This window comes from Seriola aureovittata, chromosome 3 (genome assembly GCF_021018895.1).
Source record: "Seriola aureovittata isolate HTS-2021-v1 ecotype China chromosome 3, ASM2101889v1, whole genome shotgun sequence".
NCBI classification, from domain to species: domain Eukaryota; kingdom Metazoa; phylum Chordata; class Actinopteri; order Carangiformes; family Carangidae; genus Seriola; species Seriola aureovittata.
This window is the reverse complement of record NC_079366.1, coordinates 30,226,863-30,236,075: the sequence shown is the minus strand read 5'-3', so window position 1 is coordinate 30,236,075 and position 9,213 is coordinate 30,226,863.

Genomic DNA, 9,213 nt, shown 5'->3' with positions numbered 1-9,213 from the left:
TTATTCTACACTTAAATGACTTTTTAACATTTACTTAACAGTTACTGTTCGTCGTGTGTGTGTGTTGTTGTTGTTACAGCTAATAAACCCTTGTAGCAATGAACTAGCTTAACTTTACAGCTAACAGCTAAAACATTAGCGCTGACAACTAGCATGAAAAATATCTACATAGACTCAATGAACATGATTTATGTTTAGAGAGTTTACCTACAAAACAGGCAGTGACAGATAGATTACCAAACATGACTTTATTAAATAGTTAATGCATCATTGCAGAAGTAGTTTGACTATAGTGTACTTTACTATTGTAGTATTTATGCGTATTTCTTACTCTGTTCTTTACTTTACCTTCTCACACTGTGTTCTTGGTTTCTACTATATGTGGGTGGGTTTTGTGTGACGTGTAAGATACTGGATCCATCCATCCAGGCTGCTCTGGGTGGAGCTCATTTTTCCTACTTTATACATTTAGGTAATTTAGTCTAGAGTTTCCCAGCCAAGGGGAAAAGCTTTGTTAAATTATTTTATTTATTTGTCTTTATATTATCAATTTTTTTTTTTAATTACTTACTGTTTTATTTATTCCTGCTCTTCTTTTATAGACTTATTATTTTTTGGCACTCCATAAAATAAGAATTTCAGTATTTATAGTAGTAATCTCAAAGACACAGAGGTCATGTTCGAGTCACAGAGGTCAAATACGAGTCAATACAGTTGTCTGAGTATCAGGGCAAATACGAGTCACTGACATGAAATATATGTCACTGAGATCAAATACAGTCACTTAGATCAAAATACCTTCATGTGAAAGTCTTTTTACTTATCTAAAAATACAAAAGTGTTGGCTATGAAATATAATGAAATACATGATATAATAAATAATATTTATTTACATAGTTGCAGCTCAATCAGCTCAGTGACTTCAAGTTTGGTCATTTATATGTTTTTGTAAATGTACATGAAACAAAGCAGGTAGAAACGTCTGGTATCAGACAGGTGACGTGGTGGAATCAAAGTATTAAAGTGTTACAGCACCTTGACATATTTCTGATCACTGTTTAATACAAATACAAGTTCCAGTAAATAGATGTGCCGGTGGCAGCAGTGGCTGTGTTTATTTACAGTGTTTACATTGTGTTTACATTGTGGACTGATCCATGGTCGTGTGTTTATTTTGCCATTACTCACCAGCACAATTGTGAGGACATAAAAATAGTGGCAGGAAGTAGGATGGGGGAGGAGGGCGGGATCGACACGGATGAATGAGTGACGGCGCCGAACACCTGAAACAGTCAGATGGGATGGGTTCAGCAAATTCAGTTTTTTCTTTCTTTCACTGTGGGTTTTTAGTCTGAAAATCACTTAAACAACAAGGTTTGTTTTGATTTCGACCAATCAGAACACAAGAAAAATGGTCACGTGACATATCTTTAGATCCAGCTGTTTTCAGGATGTTTTGATCTGTTTATCTGTTAAAGGCCAGTTTAAAGAAAAGATTGCACTGATGAAAACTCTATCTGGTGTTTTTCCGGTCTTTCTCGTCCAGCTGGGACATTTCAGTTCAGTGTTAATTGGCTGCATGTTAATGGAATATTTGGACTAATTTTCTTTATATTTGACCAGTTTGCCTCGTGGCGCTGTGGCCGACTCCTGTTCTTCCACATACTGGATCATCTTAGAAAATAAAAAACTCTGGCGTGCCACAAACTGACGTGAACAATAAATAAGAAAATTAATAGTAAGTTTACTACTAATAATGAGAGTGATAAGAAGACCCCAAGTAAATATAAAAAATTAAAATAAAATAAAATCTGTTTGCTTTGTATCAGTATTTTTTATTATAGGATTTTAGTATTTTTTTTCTATTTCTGCATAATTTTTGTTTAAAATCTTTTTTTCAGTAAGGAAATGAAAGTATTTAACAGTTTCTGAAAATAAACAAACAGAAAATAAAATATATAGGGTTGCATTAAGACGTAAAATTGGAAAAATAAAAGGAAAAACAATGTAAAGCAGATGAATATAAGCTGTCAGATATTCACGTGTGAATTTGACTTTGACCCCTGAGGCTGATTTATAAAAACAGATCATTTCTGTACTAAAGTAAAACCAAAGAAACATGTCTGACCTTCTACACATCTTTATAATATTCAGTGCTTTTCCTTTATTGCCTTTGCTTTTCTCTTAAGTAAACAAAAAGCAAAAGCAATAGGGGAATTATTTTCCTTATTTGTCTTTATATATCCACATTTTTTTAAATTTACTTATTTATTGTTTTCTTTATTCATGCTTTTTCCACATTTATTTTCTTATTCTTTCATAGATTAATTCTTTTTTTTTTGGCCCTGCTGAGTTATTTCTGATACTCAGAAATCATGTTTTATTCTTTTTCTATTCTTTTATAGATTTATTAAATAATAAAATATATAGGGTTGCCTTAACGAGTAAAGGAGGAAAAAGAAAAGGAAAAACAATGTAAAGCAGATGAAGTTGTCAGATAAGTTGTCAGATATTCACATGTGCATTTGACCTTTGACCCCATAAATCTATATGAAGCCTGGTGTAACTGTGAGTGGAAATGTACCTGGACGTGCAGTTCCTACCTGCTGCCAGCAGAGGTCGACACATGCATGATCAATTGATTTCAGTGACATGAGTGAGGCTGATCTCTGGTTCTTCCGGGGGTTTGAGTGACGGGTAAACTGTCGGAGGTTGATTCCCACTGATTGAAGACGATTGTTATTGATTTGATTTTTGAGTAATAATAATCATTAAGTTGATGAAGTGACATTTTCTCAGACCTGTTTGTTCATCTGATGATGTGAGGGATGTGTTCTCTGGAGAAATGTTTCTATCTGCACATCTGTTGTAGTTTATTTGGTTGATTCTGTAAGAATGAAAGAGCTTCACTCCACGCCATCAAAAGCTTTCTCAGCGTCCAATGATATCGGTGCTTCTGGAGTAGTGGAGGTAGATGGATCATTATTATTATTGTTATTATTATTATTATTATTGTTATTATTACTTTTGTTATTAAATCCTTTATTTAAACAGGTCGTCTCATTGAGATCGGGATGTCTTATTCAAGAGAGACCTGTGTACAAAAATAGAGATATAATTTATATACTGACCGACAGACACACAGAGGCAGTTAAAATGGACGAACACAGTTATAGTTACAGAAGCTGTTTATAGATTGTATAACCTTCTTAAGTTAAAAAAGAAAAGCCAATTTCTGATGAAACCTGTTTGATCAGGGGGAGACGATCAATGGAAGTATTGAGTACTTTAAAGTCTACGATCAGAGGGTTGATGGGGGACAGAAGCGAAGTTCATAAACTTGAGTAATTTACCAGTATTTTTTTTCTGTACTTTACTTGAGTATAATGTTTGACTTTTACACTTAAACACAAATTTTGTACTTTTGACTCGACTACATTTCAAGTACTCTTCACTACTCTCTACAGAGCTACGATACTGAAGATGAGACAGAAACTGTTTGAAATTTTAGAAATAAAGAAAGATTTCTCTTATTTGAAATGTTTGCTGTGTTCACCACGAACAAACTTCATCACTGTCTTAAAATAAACAAACAAGAAAAACAAAAGCAATACGACAACGGCTCCTTTTGTTGATTTGTGTGTCATAAGCTACAGTCTTTTTATTCTACAGGTTCAGCAGGTTGTTTGAATCATCATGTTCTGTAAGTGTTGAACAATAACAACTTTCACTTGTATCGGAGAAATATTTGAGCGGGAGGATCAGTCCTTCGACTCCAGTGATGAGGTTGAGTACTCTGCACCTGTGGGTGACATGAGGAACAGGACACAGGGTCCTTATTCTGTTTTAAACGTTAGGGAACTTGAGGCCTGAGTTTGAGGCCTGGTGCGGTTTAAGAAACTCAAAAGATTCACGATTCTGTGATAATTTCTTCCATAATTTAAACTTAATGTGTTGAAAACTAAATCAGTGATTCTTGGTCACTGCTGTGTTGATGCAGCTTATATTTCATTGGTCAAAAAGACGTTTTCTGGGAGATATTTTAACCTTTGTCAGGTGGAGGGGTTGGACGTTAACGTTTTCCTCGAGTCAGTTCTCATTGGGAACAACCTCTTTTTCCCAAAGTCTTGCACATTTCCATCGTATTAATGAGTCGTTTTCCCTATAAATGTTCCTGTTCATGCACATGCCTGGATATATTTAACCTACAGCACTGTGGTTATTTCAAGTTATTCCAGGTTCTGAATCATCTCAATAAAAAAACAAAAACAACAAAAAGGCTCGCAGGTGTTTAATAAGCATCAAAGGTCGGAAACATGAAACATGACCAGTGAAATTAAAAGCGATGTTATTAAGTAATTACACATGTTCAGCTCACTTAAAGAAAACTTCACTCGCTGCCGTATCAAATCACATTAAAGTCTGTTTGTGTGGCTCCCGTCATACAGGTGAGTGCGGTTCAAAGAGCTTCACACGCATTACAGAATAAAGCATGTGAAGGAAACTCATTGTCCGACTCCTGTTACAGATCATTGACACTTAAATCATTATGACTCTGTCGTGCAGGTGTGGTTTTAACCTGCTTTTACAGAGACTGGTGCCAACACAGCTCTGACAGTCTCAACAACTAAACTCTGATTAGTTTTTCACCCAGAATCTAAATCAATAACTCACACAGGAACCAAAGAAAAGCGCCTTCTTCCACAAGCTACAGGTTTTTAACAGCGAACTGCTCCATGTTTGGTTATTTTTTTTTACCAGTGTAGAAGATAATCCAGCTCATTCATGGTTAAACTCTTCTGTGAAAGAAATACCACCTGCATTTTCTGACTATCTGTGTCGTTATTTATTTATTTTATCAATAAAGTAAAATCTGAGGAAACATGTTACTGCATTACAGTTTAAAAGGGGAAACATCTTATTGGTGATAATAATAATAATAATAATAATAATAATAATAATAATAATGTAAAACTATTAAATTAAAGATCATCTGCAGGTGAATCAGTTCACAGGTGAGAACAGCACTCAACAGATCAATGAGCTCAGGCTGTTTGCAGCTGATAATCACTAATATTCACTGAGTGATCAGTTTATTAGGAACATTAAACTGATGGAGTCTGATGCAACAGTCCTGCAGTAAATCCTCCGTCATGAAGGTTTTAATCTTCAGCTTGTGTTTAAACAGTTTCAGACAGATGTTGATGATGTGTGTGTGTGTGTGTGTGTGTGTGTGTGTGTGTGTGTGTGTGTGTGTGTGTGTGACATTATACAGCTGTTTCTGTTGTTTACCAACATTCACTGATGTAAATCGGTTGGACATCACAATAGAAACATCTGGACGCCACGGTGAGCGTCGTTATACAGCAGTAGTTTTGTGTTGGCGTAACGGTTCCAAGTATCAGTTGTCCGTCTCTTTGATTACCGATAATCAGTAACTGAAAAAACCATGTGGGTCGACCCCTAATCAGAACCACTGAAACCACCTTTTTTCCCGCACTGCCAGCAGGTGGCGCCTTCCTCTACTGGCCCCAAATGACCCTTTGCCTCTTTGTATATTAGTAGTACAAGTAGATACAGGAGCCGCCGTGAGTTTAACCACAGGCTCTGTGCTGGTAAACTGCAGGACGTCTGCAGGACGTGGGTGGTCCCAGCGGGAATCGAACCTGTAACCCTTCCAAAGTGACAGCGACTTACTCCACCACTTTAACTTCTCAGTACGTTGACGGTTTAGTGAAGTGTCATGTAAAACAAACAACAATGCGCGTGATGACGGAGTCGAGGTAGCGGGGGAAGTGCAGCTCGCGTCGCCGTGACCCCGACCGACCGGGCGTCCTGTCCCTGCCTGAATCCTGTCGGCCCGTCGGTAACTCCTCCGATCCACCAGGTGAATTCTGGCATTCCTTCACGCAGCCGTCACCGCCACAGACAATGCATGATTAGGCAGCCCTGAGTGATTTGCACAGCAGGCCCTAACCCGCCAAATAACAGTCAGTCAGTCAGTCGGTCAGTTAGAGTTCGTATCGTGGACGTCAGTTTATGGACGTTTCAGGACCTTTTTTAATGTTGTTAAATGTCGTCACCACAGGAATCCATACGACACGAACGTTGATTCCATTCTTAATTACTTTTTAACATCCTCCTTCCTCTCCGCCGTCTTCACATGCCGAGCCGCCCAAAACATGACATTTGTGACCAGCCTGGACTGTGAAAAACAACACGCACACGCTAAAACCTGATTTCGCAGCCTGAAGTCGTAATTATAGTTGGAGGCAGAAAAATCCTCTCACCGGTGGAGTTAAAGCTCCAGGAGCCGAGCAACCGGTTTTTCATGTCACAGTCGTGTTGTGGGTTTCTCTGGGTGTGAAGACGCCGCACACTTCAAAGGTGGAGGTGAAAAAGTAATCAAGAGTGGAAACATCGGTCAAGTCAGTTTGATTAATTAGTTCTGGATTAATGTGCCGATAATGTGCTGACACGTCCGAGAAACCACTCAGACCACTCCTCCTCGGTTCGACCAAATATTCTCTTTATTTTTCAATCCTCGTGTTTAATCAGGTCAGACAAGTTAAAAAATTGTCAAATTTTGGTTTTTGCTAATTAATTTTTTCATTCTGATTTGGCAAAAACAGAACGGCGAACAGACAGGAAGAGGAAGTGAAGTGTAAAAAAGTCAGAATAAAAGCCACGAGGACATGAAAGTGTAACATTAAGCAAGAAAGGGATCGACACCAGGGCGACGATGGAAGATAGATAGATGCAGATTAAACATATGAATTCAGTTTTTGGTTTCAAATAAAATAATGATAAAAAATTGTTTTTTGTTTTAATGATTCTTTCATCAAAAACGTTTTTTTCTGTTTTGAAACAAATAACAGATTTATGTTTTTTTTTTTTTTTTTTTTTAATTACAAATGAATTACAGATTATCTGTTAACCGCCATTTTCCTGTTTTTGTTAGAATAAAAAAAAATAGAATATCACATTAAAAGAAATGGTCCAGTTTGCCCAAATTTGAAGTTTGATGTCTTTTCGTTTTTTTAATTCTGGAAGAAAAAAAAACGAAAAATGGCTCCGTCCATTTTTGATTTAATTTAATTTTGGCGTCTGGTTTTCTCCCTCCGTTTGGATCGTTTTTTGCTCTTTTTGCTGAGGTTGTAACGTCTCTGCAACTAAGCAGTTCCCAATGAAAAGATTACGACAGAACAACCGGGATACTGTTCTCGGAAAGCGACATTTCTTTTTTCATCCAAGCTTGGCAGGTGATTGGACGAACCATCTGTCCATCATATGACTTGGTAGGAGGACGCCAAAGACGAAACGCAACACAAGAACAAGCCACAGTCTGAACTTTAGAAGCTAGTTAGCATGACCCGAGACGATTCTTGTCGCTTCTTCATAGCTACCAGTAGCTCCTCCCTCATTGGACGCTGAATGGTCCAATGAATGCTTATGCTTTGCCTACAAGCGAATATCTTTGAGCCTGGTAACATGGATTCTTGGTTGCACCTTTCAAGGTTATTGTATCGGGGTGGAAGCAGAAATCTTCCGTAGTTTGAAACCTGGACAGCTGACACTAAAACTGTGTGTAGAGATACTTTTCTGTACTTTGGGTGAACTGACCCTTTAAGGTGTTTACATGACGGTTAATAGGATCAGGTAAAACACCGTCATGCGTGTAAACACAGTGACTGATGACACGTTGCTACCCAGGTAGCAGAAGTCTGGCTGATTTAAATTTTCTCCTTTGATCTTGTTGGTTTTTAATCTGTTTGACGTGTGATGAGTCTTTGTATGATGTAACTGCCTCGTTACGAACGCACACATTGGTTTTCCATCATAATATCTGATATCTTGCACAATATCCACCTGTAGTGACTCCAGCTTTATTGAACTGTTTCATGGTTCTGCTCAGACTCCCACAGCTCTTGGTTCAGTTTCAGGAAAAGGTGTTTATTTACATTTAACCAAAACCACCATCTTTCTCTAACCTTCACCCAAGTCTTTTTAGTTTCCTAAACCACAGACCTGTTGAACCTGGTCTCTGGCACTTCATTCATTCATTTAAAATTAACGTTAGCTCCAAACACAATCCAGCCAGATTAAGTTTCCTACAAAATCGTATTTGCTGTTGCAGTTTCGTGCAGAAAGGTGATTTCTGGGAGACAGTGTTGTTTACTGTGAAGAAGATACATTGACGTTGACATTTTCTATTCTCTAGTTTTTGTTTTGGTCCTGAATCCTTAATATTGGGTGTCTGTGGACAGTGATTCAATACTTATATTTACCTAAATACCAATTAAATATGTATCTGACGCACTAAAGTTACAGCTGTTTCTTCTGTCCAAGTATTTACATCTCTCCATTGACTTTGTTTACGACCTTTCTGCCTTAGCACATGCTTTTGAGTTCAGCATCCCACTGCTGACTCCTCATTAATATAACTTAGTCTTTATTTTGCCTAAAGGCGGCGGCGGCGGCGGCCAGAGTCTCAGGGATATTGTTTATGAGTTGTCCATCCGTTTGTCCGTACATCCCATTCTCTTGGACACGATATCTCAGTAACGCCCCGAGGGAACGCCTTCAAATTTGGCACAAACATTCACTTGGACTCAAGGACGAACTGATTAGATTTAGGTGGCTAAAGGTCAAAGGTCAAGGTCACAATGACCTCACAAAACATTTTCCCAACAAATCCCATCAGATTTGGCACAAACGTCCATTTGGACTCGAGAACGAACTGATTGGATTTTGGTGGTCAAAGGTCAAAGGTCAAGGTCAGTGGGGTGGGGGGTGGGGTTAAACTGAATTTAGATTCCCTCTTCTGGTTTTTAAAATTAACCACTGTTAGAAAGTTGACCCCGCCCTGAATGATTATGAACTAATGAAGGTTTAAAGGGGCCCTGACTGTTTACGCCCCCATTTGGTGTAAGGTATTGTAGCGCAGAGCCACGCCCCCGCGCCCCCCCCCCCCCCCCCCCCCCCCTCCGCCCACTGAAGTCCAACTTAACCACTTACGTTTTTTCAGCTTTAAATATCGGAGTCAGCGCCACTCGGAGCGCGCACATGAAAGCTTGTCACATGTTGGAAATATTAATCATGGGCTGGTATTGATGAGAGCCTCTTCTCCACTTCAGCCCGCTCTCCAGGTCTGACAGGTGACGCGTATACAAAGTGCCGTGGCGTGGAGCTGACATGTCACGTTACAGCTGC